This window comes from Hypanus sabinus, unplaced genomic scaffold, assembly GCF_030144855.1.
Source record: "Hypanus sabinus isolate sHypSab1 unplaced genomic scaffold, sHypSab1.hap1 scaffold_262, whole genome shotgun sequence".
Lineage (NCBI taxonomy): Eukaryota > Metazoa > Chordata > Chondrichthyes > Myliobatiformes > Dasyatidae > Hypanus > Hypanus sabinus.
The window spans coordinates 255,995-274,440 of NW_026780749.1; the positions used below are offsets into that span (position 1 = coordinate 255,995).

The following is an 18,446-nucleotide window of genomic DNA, read 5'->3' on the forward strand; positions in this document are numbered from 1 at the left end:
GTTCTTATCCGCTGAATCTGTCCAGATACGAGTCATCAGCGAATGTGACCTATCACAGGAATGCCGTCTTCCAGGGGTTACCACAAGAACATGCCCAGGCAAGGGTTAACACAAGATATTCCAAAACCCACTCCTATGGATTATACGAAGTGACAGCCACACACGTTCGTTGCGGTTCTCTGTACCGATGATCAACCCACTCTTGCGGGCATAGGAGAGTTCCAATCCTCAGCTGCGACTAACTGAAGCGATCAGCTTTTCCAGTCTTTCTCTCTCTCTCTCCCCCTCTCCCCCTCTCCCCCCTCTCCCCCTCTCTCCCTCTCTCCTGGCCGACTGCCTGTCTGCAGATCGCTCTCTCTCTCTCTCTCTCTCTCTCTCTCTCTCTCTCTCTCTCTCTGATGGTTCAGTCCACAGTCAGCGCTGTCAGCCTGTGACTGACGTCATAGTCCCGCCTCCTCACGCCGGCGCTCTTAAAGAAACAGTCACAGTACGACCGCAGGCTCGAAACAGCTGCAACACAACTTCCCGACTTTTGAACTCGCTGCTTCAACTAATAAAGACAACCATGTCATTTGCCCTCTTAACCACCCGATCAATCTGTGCAGTCTCTCTCAGGGAGCGATGAACTTGGAGTCTAAGATCCCTCTGATCATCGACAATGCTCAGGGTTTTGCATTCAACAGTGTACTGTCTCATACATTCGACCTACCGAGCTGCCAAGATGATCATCACTAATCAAATCTCACTGAGATTTCTCAGGTCCTGTTGAATTTATTGCCAAGTGCTCAAGTACGGGAAGGTACAGGGACAGAGAAACACTGACTTGTTGCAGCATCACAGGCAAGTACTTTCAGATAATACGCGGAACACAAATTATACGATTCTCTGTCAGTAACAATCTGTAAATATGTTTTATGTCATTAACGATATATAAAATACATTGTGTCATGATCAATATTAAAATGTGCATTTTGTGTCAATAACAGTCTTGGAAATGTTGAATTAAACTTTCCCCACGGTCTGCCCCGCTATCCACACGTTTCCATTTCTCCCTCTCGAACTGTCGCTGTTTTTCTGCTTCGTCCCCCTCCAACTTAATTCTCTCCAGTCGCATCTATTCTAGACGTAACTGGACCTCCCCTTTCCCTGCGGGAAAGTGTTCTAACACCTCCGCCTTGAATATCTGCATCGTGACATAATGTTCAGCTATCTTACGTTGTATCTCAGCCTTCGTCATCCCTTTCTTCACCTCCGTGAGTTCCAAGGACTCCAGCATTCCCCACAACTCAGACTTTTTAGCCGTCTTTAAACCCACAGGGTTCGGACTTGACAGACACTCGTCAACATCCATTTCTGTTGCCTGCCTTTCTGGTTTTTCACACAACCAGATCAGATAAGGGAAATCTATCCAGATTCACCGGCACCCCAATTTGCGAATTCAAATCCCGAGACGATGCACCAATTTGTTACGTACCCCGTGACTGGGTTAACAGACCAGCAGGAAAGGAATGATACGTTGGAGTCTGGTGGTACCGTCACTAGAGGAGTTTGTTAGTAAAATAAGCAAAACAGTGTCAATAATGCAAATATACTTATAAAACAGGTTGGCAATAATAAACATAGAAGTGTAGGAATAATAATCAATAATAAGAAACAAGCTCTATCAATGTCTCGGGGTAAGTGAATTGTCATAGAAGAATATAAAGTTCAGTTCAGTTCAGTTCGTGCTGAGGTAGTTGTTGTTGTGTTGCAATGTTGGAGAGAGAGAGAGAGAGAGAGAGAGAGGGAGAGAGAGAGCGAGAGTTGAGCAGCTGCAGCAGGCAAACCTTCCATAGTCTTCTTGTTCCGTTGTACGGTTGGGGGTCATCGGTTATGACCCTTCCGTTCCGGGCTAGACCGTTTTTCTGTGACGGATTCGTCACCCAGGCAAGGGCGGACGCACACAAGTCCCCACCGGTCTGCCTTCATCCACCGTGCTCCGGACCGATTCTCCTGAACCGATCCTTCAGTCCCCCACCTTCCTGTGGGTGCCCAACACTCTTTCAGTGTCCACTGGTCTGTCTATCTGTGTCTCCGCAGACCCGTCGTTTAACTCCCCTTGATGGTGTATCAGCCGTCCATCAACTCAAATGACCATGTCCATCAAACTCGGCCACTCCCTGCTGTCTCAGCAAGAATGTTAACGAGCAAAGAAGTGTCCTTGTAGCAACTGATTGTTTACCTTTCCATCAGTGAAGAAGCCATAATACTTAAATCATTCGTCTCTCTCTTATCTGTAGCAGTTGCCTCTACCCCTGTTCTTCATCTCTCTCTCTCTCATTAGCAGCATAGTTCCCGGGGGGGGGGGGGGGGGGGGTCAGCTCTGGACCACATTTCCATTTGGTTTGTTCAGCACAAGTAGCAATTGTCCTTCGATACAGACGAATGCCATCGTCATCTTATGGTCTTATTGGTCAGTTATAAAGAAGCCAGTGCAGCCTTTCGGTTTTATTAGACGTTTGCAAAGATTCGGCACGTCATCTAACAAAATTATGTTTGATACGCGGTGGAGTGTATATGATACTCAGGTTCATCAGCAATTTGTACCGCTCAAACCTCAGGACCCAACAACTATCCCTACTGCCCGCTACTAGTAACAGACTTATAAATCAGTCCCCGACTTCTCAATTGGTTTTCATTAGTCTCCGTTCCACGGGCAGACAGCAAAATCGCTCTTCCCCGAATCATTTTGTGCTTGCAGCGTTGGAGGAGATCTTCGGCCGCAGGGAACCTAACCTGGGATTCTTATTCCAAAAGGAGTGGCAGTCGGTAAACAAATTAGCACATAAACGGTGAAATCCCCTGCGCCGAATGTTGTAAGGTGTTGAGGGCGACTACCCCCGGGACACTGGTCAGATACAGTGTGGAGCTTTATTCATCACCCCCAAAGTGTGTCCCCAAACGGGAAATGTTAGGGAGTTGTGGTTACTGTGTCCGATATGCTCAGCAACGGAGAGACTTGTCACCTGATCCGGTTCATTGTGTGATACCAAACCCCACATGGTCACTCCGGGGTGGGAGGGCGGGGAAGGAGTGTGGTATCCATGGAATACGTCCAATAGTGTGATTGTTCCTGACCTGCTACAGAGGCTTGTGGGTCTGCTAATTAAAACCGAACAGGTGTCATTCACCAGTCTTCGTTTAACATGACAATAATACTTATGGATAGACCGCTCAAATGAGAATTTTTTTCCCCAAAAAAAATCATGGCATTTCACCATCGATTGCAAAGGATGACAGATTGGTTATTTCCCTCCTTCAGGTGTCTCCATTACGGGAATGAACAGAACTGTTGCCGCTCCAGTGGTACATCACTGGCCACACTGGTATCATCACTGCTTACTCGGACCTGTCAGCAACCACACAGATAATGTCCCTGCTTGTCCGGTTCGCTCTGTAACGCAATGTTATTGGGTCTCACTGCTGGACACAGAGAGAATGTCACTGCATATTCAGTATCCCCTCTGGCAAAATTTGTACTTTCGTAGCTCGTCCAGTCTGTTGATGGACATAGCGAAAATATCCCTCTTTATAAACATGTTCCTCAACGCAATCACACTGTCAGCGATGATGCCCAGTCATCTGATCACATTGACACTCGATATTGGCACACATTGGTCATGAATTTATTGGTCATTCCCGCTCCGTTGACAGCGAGTAAAAATGCTGGCAATGCCAAAACTCACAAACGGCAGAATCAATACTTCAAAACTACAGCCATACATGGAACTCGTGATCGGCTGCAAAGAAGGAGATGACAGGCAGAATTTCCATCCCGTGGAACGTGTCGATTTCGATTGGAGTTTACCGGTAATATAGTTTAGAGGCAGAGGTGTGAGGACAATGTACCAACGATCGACCAAAATGACAGCAGAAAATAAAGACGTTGAACTTGCATTTTGTTACTATTTTAAAGAATGACCAGGTGGTTAGCGAAAATACTCTTTTTCTTTGTGTCATCATTTTGGGCCGTGCTTACATTTCGAGGCCACCAGGGAAAGAGAGTGATTTTCCGGCAGATTTTTATTTTTGTATATCTAAATGAAATTCGGTGTTATTCATTTATTTTCAAGACGTCTTACGCTCAAATATTTGCGGGCTCCGGGCTCGATGCAAACCGCGGCATTATTCAGTGGATAAAGAACATAATTTAAGAAAATAGGTGCGCCGTGTTGCTGATAATGGAACCATCGGAGAGCATTAGAATATCGAGACGACATCATTTACAACTTTCACCCATGTTTACTAGACGATTAATACAGTTAACATTTGAACAAATGTATATTGTATGCTGCGATAAATATACAAGTTTTTGTGATTCCAAACAGGATGTGTAGCAACAACATCAAGGGAGAATTGTTGCACAATCCTAATCAGATTAATTACAGTCAAGAAGCGACGTAGTTAATTCCTTATAGTATGGATACGTAGAACAAGCGAACAGATTTATTTTAGGAACATAGAAACGAAAAAACTACAGCATCACAAAGTTGTGCCGAACATATCCCGTTAGAAATTACTCGTCTTACCCATAGCCCTCCGTTTCTCTAAGTTCCACGTACCTATCTAAATAACCAAATAACCATATAACAATCACAGCACGGAAACGGGCCATCTCGGCCCTCCTAGTCCGTGCCGAACTCTTAATCTCACCTAGTCCCACCGACCCGCACTCAGCCCATAACCCTCCACTCCTTTCCTGTCCATAGACCTATCCAATTTTACCTTAAATGACACAACTGATCTGGCCTCTACTACTTCTACAGGAAGCTCATTCCACACAGCTATTACTCTCTGAGTAAAGAAATAGCCCCTCGTGTTTCCCTTAAACTTCTGCCCCCTAACTCTCAAATCATGTCCTCTCGTTTGAATCTCCCCTACTCTCAATGGAAACAGCCTATTCACGTCAACTCTATCTATCCCTCTCAAAATTTTAAATACCTCGATCAAATCCCCCCTCAACCTTCTACCCTCCAATGAATAGATACCTAACTTGTTCAACCTTTCTCTGTAACTTAAGTGCTGAAACCCAGTTAATATCCTAGTAAATCGTCTCTGCACTCTCTCTAATTTATTGATATCTTTCCTATAATTCGGTGACCAGAACTGCACACAATATTCTAAATTTGGTCTTACCAATGCCTTGTAGAATTTTAACATTACATCCCAACTTCTGTACTCAATGCTTTGATTTATAAAGGCCAGCGTTCCAAAAGCCTTCTTCACCACCCTATCTACATGAGACTCCACCTTCAGGGAACTATGCACTGTTATTCCTCGATCTCTCTGTTCCTCTGCATTCCTCAATGCCCTACCATTTACTCTGTATGTTCTATTTGGATTATTCCTGCCAAAATGTAGAACCTCACACTTCTCAGCATTAAACTCCATCTGCCAACGTTCAGCCCATTCTTCTAACCGGCATAAATCTCCTTGCAAGCTTTGAAAATCCACCTCATTATCCACAACACCTCCTACCTTAGTATCATCGGCATACTTACTAATCCAATTTACCACCCCATCATCCAGATCATGTATGTATATTACAAACAAATAATGTCTCTTCAAAGACCCTATCTCCACCACCGTTGCCGGCAGCCTATTCCAAGCACTCACCACTCTCTGCGAAACAAATCTTATCCCTGACATCTCCTCTGTACCCACACCCCAGCACCTTAAAACTGTGCCCTCTTGTGCAGCCATTTCGGCCCCGGGAAAAAGCCTCTGACTATCCACACGATCAATGCATTTCATCATCGTTCACACCTCTATCAGGTCACCTCTCATCCTCCGTCGTTTCAAGGTAAACAGGCTGAGTTCACTCAACCTATTCTCATAAGGGATGCTCCCGATCCAGGCAACATCCTTGCAAATTTCCTCTTCAGCCTTTCCACATCTTTCCTGTAGTGAGGCGACCAGAACTGAGCACAAAACTCAAAGTGGGTTTTTACCGGTGTCCAATTGAGCTTCAACATTACCTCTCGGGTCCTAAATTCAGTTCGACGGTTGATGAAGGTCAATACACCTTATGCATACTTAGCCCGAGAGTCTACCTGCACAGCTGGACTCGGACCCCAAGATCCCTCTGATCCTTCATGCTACAAAGAGTCTTACTATTAATACAATATTCTGCCAACATATTTGACCTACCAAAATGAACCACTTCACACTTATCTGGGTTGGACTCCATCTGCCACTTCTCAGCCCAGTTTTGCATCCGATCAACGTCCTGCTGTAACCTCTGACAGGCCTCCACAGTATCCACAACACCCCCAACCTATGCGTCATAAGCAAATTTACTAACCTATCCCTCCACTTCATCATCCAGGTCATTTATAAAAATCACAAAGAGTAAGAGTCCCAGAACAGATCCCTGAGGCACCTCACTGATCACCGACCTCCATGCATTTTGTGAAAGATCTTGAAATAATTTGTAAATATTGCTGTAATTAGAGAAAATGAAAAGAATAAAGTGGTCTCTGCAGATGGGGATTGAAGTGAAACACAATTTGATGAAGGTGCTTAAACTGTCCAGCAAGCGCACTCACCCACATCTGTCTGATTCTCTGGAGTATCACTACCTGGACAGGGATAGCACGACAGCTGACATAAAGCCGACACCCTGACTGTACTATTGAACTGTTTGAATGATTACGTGTCTGGTTTATTGCTCATATAGATACTTCCGTTATATAAGTTGAATGGTCTGCACCGCGCTTTGATTAACACGTCACTTGCCACTCTGATGTTATCACTGCTGCTGCTGCTGCTGCTGAAGATGATGATGAGCTGAGATGATGATATCATTTCTGGCAAAGATGACGGCGTCATTACTAATCCACGCCCATTGTTGACCATTATGATAATGTTTTCTCCTGCACAGTTGCTGACCAAAGTGATGATGTCACAGCGTACGCTGGTCATTCACCGAAATGCAGTCCTAAGAATCCATATTTTAAATTTATCCTCTTTGTAGAATATTCAGCTAGTGATTTATACAAATCCGTGAACGATCGTTGCAGTCAGCTGATCGTCCATGAGCTAGATCAAAGGGATCAACTAAGTTCATACCTGTATTTTAGGCATTTCTGTTTCTCGTTATTGTCTTCGATGGCTTTACTTCTCGGCATTCGCATTGGCATTACTGCCGCAAGCGATAGCGCAAATAACAGCTCAAGTAAGAGTTAGACCAGATGTTCCTGTTCTGCAGCTGCACCGCCAACCACCAGTGCAGGTCATAATCTTTCCCCTACATGGCTTTCCATTCCATGTCTAATTAAGTCGCTACCCCAATGCAAGTAGATTCCAAATTGTCAGAATGCAACTGATCCCATTTCGAGATGGATAAGCCACGTTAATTACAGTCGGCAAAATTTAAAAAAAAAGCTACGAGGGGCCACGAAACAAGAGCGAAATGCAACTAAACACAGCGGTCAACAATGTATACTTCATGTAGGCAGAGTGAGAGCGAGGAATGACCGGTTGCGGACGGCTGTTTCTATGATAGCACAATGACGGTGGTTGAGAGCTGGGGTTGAATAGGCTGTGGATGACGAGTATTCACTGGGTGGCAGGGTAATCCCACTAGCTGCGTTTAGACCTGCATGTGCAGGCTTGGAGATGTCATCGGGAGCAGAATTGGCAGGATCCCCGCAACGAACGACGGCCGATCCTTAACGTTCCAGGATATTCCGGATCCATTCGATGGAAATCATCGTTGAGCGAAGGATCCAAGATGCAACAACGGCACCCAATAAACACCATCCCTTATATTCGATCATCCAACAACCTGTGAGTCGTGTACACTGGAGCACATTTAACCGTCCGAGGTTCCGGAGGTGCGGAATCGGGTAGGTTGGGCCGTCTTGGGGTAGACAGCTGGCTTGGGGTAGACCTTGTGGTTGTTAGGTGTGATCTTGAGGGGCGGTGCCGGCTGGAGACGGTAAGTGACTGGGATGATGCGTTGGATTATCTTCAAACCGGAGAGAGAAAGTAGTTGTGCAGGGGCGGATATCAAGTGGACAGCCAGACAATTCCCCAAGCCTGTTAGGTCTAGATGGGCGGCAGAGCAATTCTCATGGCGGCAGTAGGCATAGATGGCGGCTGGAATGGCCCTCCATGTCTTCATCGAAGTACTGAGCAGCAGCGTACCAGGACTCTGGCTAACGGAACCTCCAACGCGGGCTCCTCCGCAGGGAACAGCGGAGGCTGGTAGCCAGGAAGACATCAAAGGGTGATATACAAGTTTCAGAGTAGGCGTATAGCCTGTGGGACTGCTCGGTGAAGGGAACATACTTCTTCCATGTGAAAGGTCAGAGACGGTATATCATTGAAAAACGCATGCAATTGCTGATTTGTTCATTCTGACTGACCGTTGGTCTGCGGATAATCACCAGAGGAGAACTCCACTGATGTCGGATGAGGAAATAAAAGTTTCTCTAGATCGGAGACGAATTCGGATCGTCGGGCCTGCATACTGTCCTGACGGAAGCAATGGAGGTGTGCTAAATGTAGAGCTAAGATCACCGGCTCATCGGCTGACGGAAGCCTGGGTAGGACAATTAAATAGCCGGTTTGAACGACTGATCTACCACTCTCATGACCACGTGGCCCCATCAGAAGGTGCTAATCCCATTATGAAATCCATGGCGATGAGTGAGTTTGAGCGTCGAGGTAATGCTGGGCACCGCAGGAGGTAACAGAGCCGCTGGTTGGACACACTGAAGGCAGAGATCGATGAACTGACGTACATCTGCGATGATGGAAGGTTACGAGAGCCGGCGACGCATGCTCCAGAGTAAATCGAGAATACGTGGCGAAGTTAAGGAGGCTCTAAACGGCGAATCATTTGCTTGCATCTTCGGAAACAGTTCTATTTCCATCTTTAATGTCTTTATTCTTTTCCTTTCAGAATATTTTGAAGACCCTGCCCTGGAGTTACACGCTGACTTCGGTTCTTCGAGGAATGGGACCCGTTCTCGGCATTTCAGGGCTGACCGTTTCTCAAACGACGCCGACAGGAATTAGTCCTGTTTATTTATTCTCCTTGCTTCCTGTCATTCAGCCAATCTTCTATGCACCATAGCATCTTTCAGTAATACCTATGGCGTTCTACCTTCTTTAGCACTCTCGTGTGTGGCATCTTGTAAAAGGCTTTCTGAAAATCCAATGAAACAACATCCATTGATCTCCGTTTATCTCATCTGCCTTTTGTTGTTGACAAAGAATTCCAACAGCTTTCAGGCCGGACTTTCCGTAATTCGGCCGATTTTATTATGTGTCTCCATGTCACCGAGACCTCATCCTTCATAAAGGTTCGTCTTTTCAACTTCTGAGGTCAGGCTACCTGCCGTATAATGTTCTGTCTATTGACCATCTCTCTTCGTAACAAGTTATGTGGATTGACGTTTCCTATATTCTAGTGATGTGGACTATTCCAAAATCCAATTGGTATTGAAAGTTCGCCGCTAATGCTTCCACAGTCTGGCAGATCCCTGTTTCGGAATACTAAAGTCTCTTCCGTCTGGTCCAGATGACAAATTTAACTCCACATCTGTCAGCCTCCCAGGCTCCTTCTCCTCAGTAATAGCAACTTCTATGGCTTGATAGTCTCGTTCGACTGGCATACTGCTGGCGTCTCTCACGGTGGGAAAAGACAGGAGTTATTGAATTCGTCCGCTATTTCTTTGTTTCCTCATTCAGAGGAACGAGAGGTTATGTTGGTTATTGCATTAACAGCAACATACAAACGCCATATTTCTATTGTTGTCGCCTGTAACAGAAGCAATTTCCGGAGTGAAACAGAGCAAACCATGATGTTACACCTTTGATGACGAAATCGATGGACGGCAAAGCCTTGGAATGGACCAGATGAGCAACAATCATGAAACCGAGAGATGAGCCGGAGAGCGTTTCCCAACAACGTTCACTGACTTCTCGAATCGTCTTATGAGATTTTGCAATTTTGTGTCAAGCTACCCACACCTCATCACAATTGGGATTTCACTTGAATGAAATCATGTTTATTTTTACCCTATCTGTTGGGCAATAAAACGTCAGCCTTGTGCAGTATTGAATATTCAGTGTGCTGGATCGAGTATAAATGAATGACCGTGGAGATTCATCAGCTCAGAGTTTCTTCAGCGAGATCGCGGGCAGCTGGAAGACAGGCTGAATCTCACACAGAATGCTTGAAACATTTTACCGTGTGAGAAAGATATATTACCTGATCGTTTCCGTTATCGGTGTTCCTGGTAAGGACAGAGGCGAACTAACATTTGCAGATTTGTGGGCACAGTACTTGGACTCGGTCAATTACCGACAGCGTTGTGATGCCGGTGTATCAGTGAGTGCGGTGCAGACACTGCGGCCAAACTGCATGTTCGTTCAGCAGTCCCCTTGCAGTGCTCTCGGCTGAAAATAAACCGGTAGCTTAAAGAGATGTAGAGCGGAAGATTTGGCAAGTGGATTCATGCAAGACAGTTTTGATTTATCAATGGAAATTCGCTGGCAAAGTAAACTCTGATAGTTCATCGTGACCGGTACCTTTACGGCCTCCTTGGTGTTATTTCGTATTGATCAAGCACTGTGCTTCAAATTCAATTTTAAATGTATTGCGCTGTTTTTAAGGAATTGCTGCAAGTTTGAATGGAACGGGTAAAGCTAATCACCGGCGGGATTCAGGGGAGACCGGTAAACATCGTTTGTGATTCAAACTCCGAAACATCGGGAGCATAGAAAATTCAAATCAGGGTCTGTGGGTGTTTTACTGTAACAGGGTTAGTTTGCATATTCTATTTTTCGTGTAGTGGGGTGGGAGTTAAGAGCCAAACCAGCGGTGTTTGTTAAAGGTCAGACGGCCTGTGTTACATGTGATACTCGGCTCAAAAACGAAAATAATTTAGAATAATCTGCAGTGTTTTGAGGCAAACTCCAAAGGAGAAACTGCTGCGAAGCATCTACATTGGCGTTGCTTCAGAAATTAGATGCTTTAACCACCAAATGAAAGATGTCTAAAAAGTCCAGAATATTTAAAAAACGAAACTGGGAATTTTCTGATACAATGAGAAGGAACCGCGGATAAGAGCAGTTGTAGAATTTAAAAGAAGCGAGCCTCTGGGTGGGGGAGAAAGGAGAGTCGAGGAGGAGACGAAGACATGCGAACAGGTGAAATCAACGCTTTGAATTTTGTAAATCATCCGAGGCGGAGGGAGAGGGACTCCGCCGTATGGAGAAAGTGTCAGGAAAGGGGGATCTGAACATAACCCCTGAGAAAGTTGCCGAGGTATCCAGCCTTTACACATCAGTCGAAAAACTGATGGCAGGAGATTTATATTTATTTCTCCAACGCACACTCAGCGATCAGTTGACAATGCATCCTTCCCAAACGCAGCTCTTTATCCAGTACAGAAAACTGTTACCTTTCACCCAGCAGGCACGCGTGTGTGGCATCTGCGTCTCCCGCTTTGCAACCTTTAAACGTCCAGAAATGAATAGAGTCCAAAGTTCCAGCTTGTCTCTGCCCTGAGACCCACGGAACGGAGAGACAGTAATTCACTCTTTCTTTTTGCTGTTCCCTCAGTGAATTTAGTGGCGATTGCGATCCTGTCCCGGGGAAAGTGCGGCATCTCTACCTGCACCACTCGCTACCTGGTAGCCATGGCGACGGCGGATCTACTAACCATCATCTTTGCGGTCATATTGTGGCGGATCAGTTATTATTACTTCCCCGGGACTTTCCTGGACATCACCCCCGTGTGCAGTTCAATTTCTGTCCTGACAGAGGCAGCCACTGACTGTTCTGTCTGGTTCACCGTCATGTTTACATTTGATCGGTTTGTCGCCATCTGTTGTCAGAATCAGAAAGCAAAATATTGCACTGGGAAAACTGCCGCTGTGGTTCTGACAACAACCGGCGTCCTGCTCTTTTTTAAGGATGTCCCCTACTTCTTTCGATATCGTCCTTTGATAGTGATCGACAATATACCCTGGGACTGTATTACAAAGCCGGGCTACTATACGGACCCCGGGTGGGTGGGATATGACTGGTTTACCACAGTTCTAACGCCATTACTCCCTTTCCTATTAATACTACTGTTCAACGCTCTGACAGTCAGACACATTTTAGTGACGAGTCGCGTCCGTAAGGGGCTGAGGGGTCAGAGCAAGGCGGAGAACCACAGTGACCCGGAGATGGAGAGCAGGAGGAGGTCTGTGATCTTACTTCTCACCATCTCCGGAAGCTTCATCATCCTGTGGTCGGTGTATGTTGCCGAATTCCTTTATTATACCATCGCCGGATTGGATCAGAATAATTACAACGATTCGGAATACATATTTCAACATACTGGAGACATACTGTTGGTGTTCAGTTGCTGCACAAACACTTTTATTTATGGAATAACTCAGAGCAAGTTTAGAGAGCAGTTCATCAATGCTGCGAAACAGCCGCTCATGTCAATTATTCAACTAATTAATAAACAAGCTATTTAAGTTCTTCTCAGAGGCAATCACAGTGTTGTCCATCTGCACACTGTAGAACGGGCTGTCACAGGAGAGTGGGGTTGCAGGGAGCATAAAACTGGTTTCGTGCCCGAGCGACACAGCACGGGAAAAGACCCACAGCCCGCGACGCCAACCCCCTACGAGTTATTAAACTCATTAAATTTATTTTCCTCATTTTTCCTCATGTTCCCGTTTTCCTTACCGCCATCCTTCTTTTAATAATGTATCCCTCATCCCAACGTAAATACGCAACACTCAACTGACCTACAAAGCCGTTGCATCTCGGCGACGGAAAGGAAACGAGTCTCCGAGCGGAAATACTGCCGTCATCCGGAGATGGGGCGGGATTCACTGAGCGCCCGGTGATCAGATCGGGACCGGCTCGGATTGCTCAGATTGCTCAGGCAGCACCGCAGAGAGAGTTAGCTGATGGTATCCAACATCCGCACGTCTCTCAGTTCTCAGTCCGCTGGCAATATCCACGTCTACCGATATCCTAACTTCAACTGTCGAGTTTACCTGTGTTCAGTGCGATGGTATGAAATTTTAGATGTGTTCTACTCACAATATTCTGCTCAAAGTCGAATTATCATCTGAAGCGAGTCAATTTCTAAAGGTTATTGCCTGAATTTATGAGGAAGGAACCTTCCTTCTTTGTTTCCCTGGGTGTACTTTACTCAATAACAAAGAGGTGTAATGACCGCAATGTAGCAGAAGCCACCGATAGGCAATTTAGTAAGGCTAGGTGTGAAGGCCCGATGGTTGATTCAGACAATCTATTGACATGGGATAAAACAATTAATCCACAGGATATCGGAATAGAAGTAGGCCATTCGTTCCATCGAATTATTTCACCAATCCTTTAGTGGGTGATCTGTTCCTCAACCTCAATCTCCTTTCTCCCATAAACCGTTAGCAACCTTTCCAATCAAAATATTTAAACCCTTTTCTTCACTAGACCCAGTGACTTGGTCTCCACACCTTCCGAGGCAGCAAATTCGAGTCCCCTTGAAGTGAGTGCCCGCATTGCATTTGCCTTTATAACTCCGAAATAACCTGTAAATTAGCCTTCAGGGTATCTAGAACAAAGACCCAAAAATCCTTATGTATTTATCACTTCTGAATTTTCTTCAGTTAGAAACGTTTCGACACATTAACCTTTCGTTCCGAAGTGTATCCCTCACACCTCCATACACTGAATTCCACCTGCACTTTGCTCACTCTGTCAAGCTCACTGCATGTCAGCGATACTACTTCTCTCTGCAGGTAAATCCTGCCAGTCCGAACCCCATCCATTCGCCGACTCTCTACTGCTGTAAAGCTGTCCAACCAGTAGTTCCCTGGCTTGTATCTTGCTTCCCTTATATAAGGACACAACATTAGCTGTCTCCCGCACTTTCAATACATTAGGTTCTGATAAGGATTGGACAAGGATGGACCTCCACGGGAGGATTGTGGGATAGATGGCAGGAATGTTATACCAGGGCACACAAATCCCTGAAATACCCGGCAAGGAGAATTGATTCCAAACAATTTCTTTATTGTTTATTACAGAATATCAGTCCGGTGCTTCCGCTCCTTCCCCACGCCCATCAGCTTTTCCCTGGAATCTCCTCTCACCCTGCCCCCCTCCCCACTCTCAGACTACAATTAAAATCAATGTATGAAACAGGTTTATCATCACACACATATGCCATGATTTATTTTCGGCAGCAGTACAGTGCAAATATTAAATTACTACAGTACGGTGCAAAAGTCGGTGGCACCCTATGTACATATGCTCAAGAATTTTGTACAGTATTTTAAAGGCAGTATTTCACGTTTCTCTTTTATAATTTAAAAAAAAGAAATATTCATGGATCTACTAAAGTGCTGCCATGACCCTTTGACGTCACAAGGACCTGTTTTGTTCCAAGCTGCCTGTATCTTGAAATATCTGTTTATTTCTTCCATGATCATTGCCAAATGAACTGCCCTAATTTTGTCGTCACTGCCCTTGACTCGAACACGAAAATACTTCCACTGTTTTCCTAAAGGTTGTACACTTTTCCGGCGTCATTTGCGATTTCCTTCCCCATGCCACCTAAACTACGGTCCGCGCGTTTAAGGTCTTAGACTTCAATGTCTGCAATCAGTTCTATCTGTTCTCTCTAAACACCTGTAAACCAGCAGAGTGATGGCCATCGGTCCCAAACAACTTCCACGCTAACACATCAGCCAATCGAACAAACTCATTCCTTCAACGGTGATCGAATTCAACCATTTGACTTTTAGTATCATTTTTTATTTAACCTCTCAAAGCATTCCTGGGAACAATTAACGCACTTCAGCGAATCTAAGTTGTTGACGCTTGGGCAGTCCCTCGCAGTATTTCGGAGGACAAATTCATCAAGTATTACACCCTATTATGTTTAATGTATCCCCCCTTACCTCCCTATATACATCTATCTCTACTTCCTGCTAATGATCGGGCGTCCTTTTGCGCTTTTTCGTACCTTAGGCCATTACATGTAAAGAAACAGTATGTTCGTAATGTTGAGATTCACAGCAATATTCATGAGGAGACGGTTCTCGGGATCCAGGTTCACACTGCACTGAAAACGACTACACATGTTGGTAGGGTGGTAGAGAAGGCGCTGTGGGATGATTGCATTTATCAGTCGATGAATTGACTATTAGGTAATCGACAAATTTCTGACGATTCTTTATAAAATTATCATTAGGCTGCATGTGGAATTTTGCATTGAGGTCTGGCCTCTGTATTTCAGACAGGATATGGAGAGTCTGATAACGGCGCAGGTGATGTTTTCCAGATGATGCCTGAATTAGAAAACATGCGCTTTCGATGATTTTGGACAAAATTAGGTTTCATTTTTTTGTATAACCGAGTGGATTTATTGATTTATCAGATTCAGAGTCATAGTTAGACCAGAAAGTCAGTATCAGCCTGACAGGTTTGAAATGACTATCACCAGTGTGCATGCATTGAGGGTTGTAGGAGGAAATTTCACAGATAATTTATGCCTCTCAATCCTCGGTGCCCTCGTCTGTTTTTCGTGGATGTCTACAAACAGTAAAAATTTCAGATTGTATACTGTATACATTCTCTGATATTTAACCAGAACCCCTTGAAGCATTTTGTTAAACATTCTGGATTATGTTCTGCATTTACTTATTTATACTTTCCCGACTGGGATTCTCGTTTCCCTTGACGCAATTCCGAGATCAGCGCGCATGAAACTATTGATACAAAACACCGCACCAGACATGCTGAAGGGAATGGAAAAGGGAAGCCAATGCAAAACAAGGCTGGAGAACAGTGTGATTCATCAGCGCTGGCACAGTCCTGATAGGAAAAAAGAGACCAAACCGGCGAATGAGAGACAATCTTATGACTAGTGACTAGAGATGGGCGACGTGGACTCATGATATATAGAGGCAAGGGTACAGAGGCAGTTCGCTTCGCATAACGATAGTAAAATTCGGGACGTCGGATTTAATTCCGGCTTCCTCCGTGAGAAAGATTTTGTGTTCCTTCCTATTTGGCATGGGATCCTCGGGAGTCTCCGATTTCCTCTCACAATAAAAAGATTTACCTCTTATTAGTTTCATTGATAATTCTAAATGTCCCAGTGGTTAGGCCAGGGTTAATAGGTTGGTTAATAGGTTGGCCAGGGTTAATAGGTTGGTTGCTGGACAAAACGGTCTCAGGGGTGACGTTATATAAGATTTGGTGAGGCCTAATTTGAGTATCGTGCGCAGATTCGGTTATTTCTCTACAGGAAAGGTATACACGGGGTTCAATGAGTACAACAACATTTCACAAAGATATTGACTCGTATGGAATTATTGATTATAGGGCAAGTTTCAATCGGTTAGGACTGCATTCTTTACAAAGTAGAAGTTGGAGAGGAGATTTGGCAGAGGAATTGAATATCATGAGGGCACAGATGTGGCAAATACAAAAAAAAAGTTTTCTCCACTGTGGTTCGTGGGGACTACAAACAGATGTGATGGGGTAAATTTGAAAGATAAGTAGTTCAAGTGGGAAGAAGTGGGGGATGTTCTTCACTCAGAGGATCGCGAGGGTGTGGAATGAGCTGCCGGCACAAGTGGTGTATACATGCTCGATCTCAACGTTTGAAAATTTCGGATAGGTACATGGATAGTAGAGTTGTTCCCAGTGGATGTTAATCAGAGTAGGCAGTCTGAATACTTCCGGCACGGCCTTGTTTTTACATTGTTACTTCTCCATGAATGATGTTATCGGCACAAGAAAGTGGGGTAAAATTAGAGGAGTAACAGGAAAATCATCGCGAAGTTTATATTAGAATCCAAATCTCTGCGGTATTGATAAAGGCGAGAAGGTAACCGAAGATTAATATAATGCCGTAAATACCGGGCGCTGGCAGATTCGAGTCCTGAATAATTTGGGTGTTGATGTTACCAACTGTTTTCACCGCGGCTTAAACTGTAAGAAGCACAAATATTTGCGCGGCTGACGTGGGGCGGTTGTGGTGCTGCTCGCGACAGAGAAAACAAAGAAAAACAGAGAGATTGAATGCGTGTGAGTGTGGGGGGGGGGGGGGGGGGTTAGTGAGAGATAGAGAGAGAGGAGAGGCAGACGGAAAAGGTGGAACCTAGAAGACCGTGGCGGAGAATTTGAACAGAGAGTCTGTATGGTGGGACTAGGAAGGGGTGGAATACAGGGGGTTGGAAAAAGAAAGCAATTTAACATGTTAAAATAGGTTTAAAATTTTGCAGCACACGGTTATTCTTCCTGATGTTAGTCTCAATGACAACATTTGAGATGTGAGCTCCGTTGAAACCACAATGCATCCTCATGCGACAATACATGACAATAGGTTTGAAGGCTAATTCTCCCGTTACGCAGTGTACGTTATCCACGAACCTCCTTAGGTTTAAATCCGTTTATATTCGACTGGAAATTATATATAATTTCTATTAATTCTTCTTTCTTTAAGTTACCTTTGCCAGGTTTGAAATACAATGCGCTACTGCTAGAAAAGCAAATGTTCATTATATTTACACCTGGATGCCCATGACAGTAAACTTGAACACAAACTGAAAAGTTGTATCTCAAGTTCATTTGAAGCAATGAAACCCAAACAATGTTTCTGCCCAGGATTGAACTGGGGACCTTTCGCGTGTGAAGCGAATGTGATAACCACTACACCACAGAAACCGTGCAAAGCGCTCAGTGCTTTGCGCTCTTGAGCAATGACCCGAGGCACCCCCTCCCCGCCCTGCTCTGAAGCACAGCAATAAGAACAAAACATTGCCCACTGTTACTTTCCGTTTTCAGTAACACGTATTAAATAGTTTAGGACTTTATTCCCTGGAATATGGGTATAGGTAGAGTGTTACAAAGACGAGGCTGTGGAACGAACCTAAGTGCTGAACACGGGCGTGGAATGGGTGACAAGGCAGTGTTTACCAAGGGTCTTGGTTTCAATACAGAATTCAGAAACGATGCTCGACTTAGAACTGATCGTCCTAAGAACCATGGGGTGAGGTTACTCAAACACGAGTCAACCAACGATCTGGCAGCTCCTTGTTGTGGTCACAGGATTTTTAAACTGCATTAGCTGATGGAAAGCAGGTGTTCGTAGTTATTGGAACCTGGGAATGATTGGGAACTAAACGAGGTGATTGAGCCACAATTCCTGAGGAACATAGCCAGGTAGGCGATTGCCAGAAGAGATCTAGACAGAACCCCCCCACCCCCCGCCAACAGGAGCCTCCCGGCGATCCTCCAGGCCTGTCTGGATGGTTCCGATTAGAGTCCTGGATGAGGGAAGTGTCTCGGGGAAAGGAGCGGGGGAACCAGGAGCTCTCTTCAGGACCGTACCTTTCCAAGTCCACCAGGTATTGCAGACACC

At 45.0% G+C, this 18,446-nt stretch overlaps 1 long non-coding RNA gene and 1 other non-coding gene across 2 annotated transcripts in view; one reads left to right on the forward strand and one right to left on the reverse strand.

Moving 5' to 3' along the window:
• Positions 1–3,426, forward strand: part of LOC132388067 (uncharacterized) — a 38,852-nt gene extending 35,426 nt beyond the window's left edge. The window contains exon 3 of the long non-coding RNA XR_009510133.1: positions 3,302–3,426. This is a non-coding gene — a long non-coding RNA (uncharacterized LOC132388067). The remainder of the gene's footprint in view (positions 1–3,301) is intronic.
• A 14,250-nt stretch (positions 3,427–17,676) lies between these two features.
• On the reverse strand, positions 17,677–17,749 carry trnav-cac (transfer RNA valine (anticodon CAC)). The gene has a single exon. It is a non-coding gene; the product is annotated as a tRNA-Val (tRNA).
• Between the last annotated feature and the right edge of the window lie 697 nt (positions 17,750–18,446).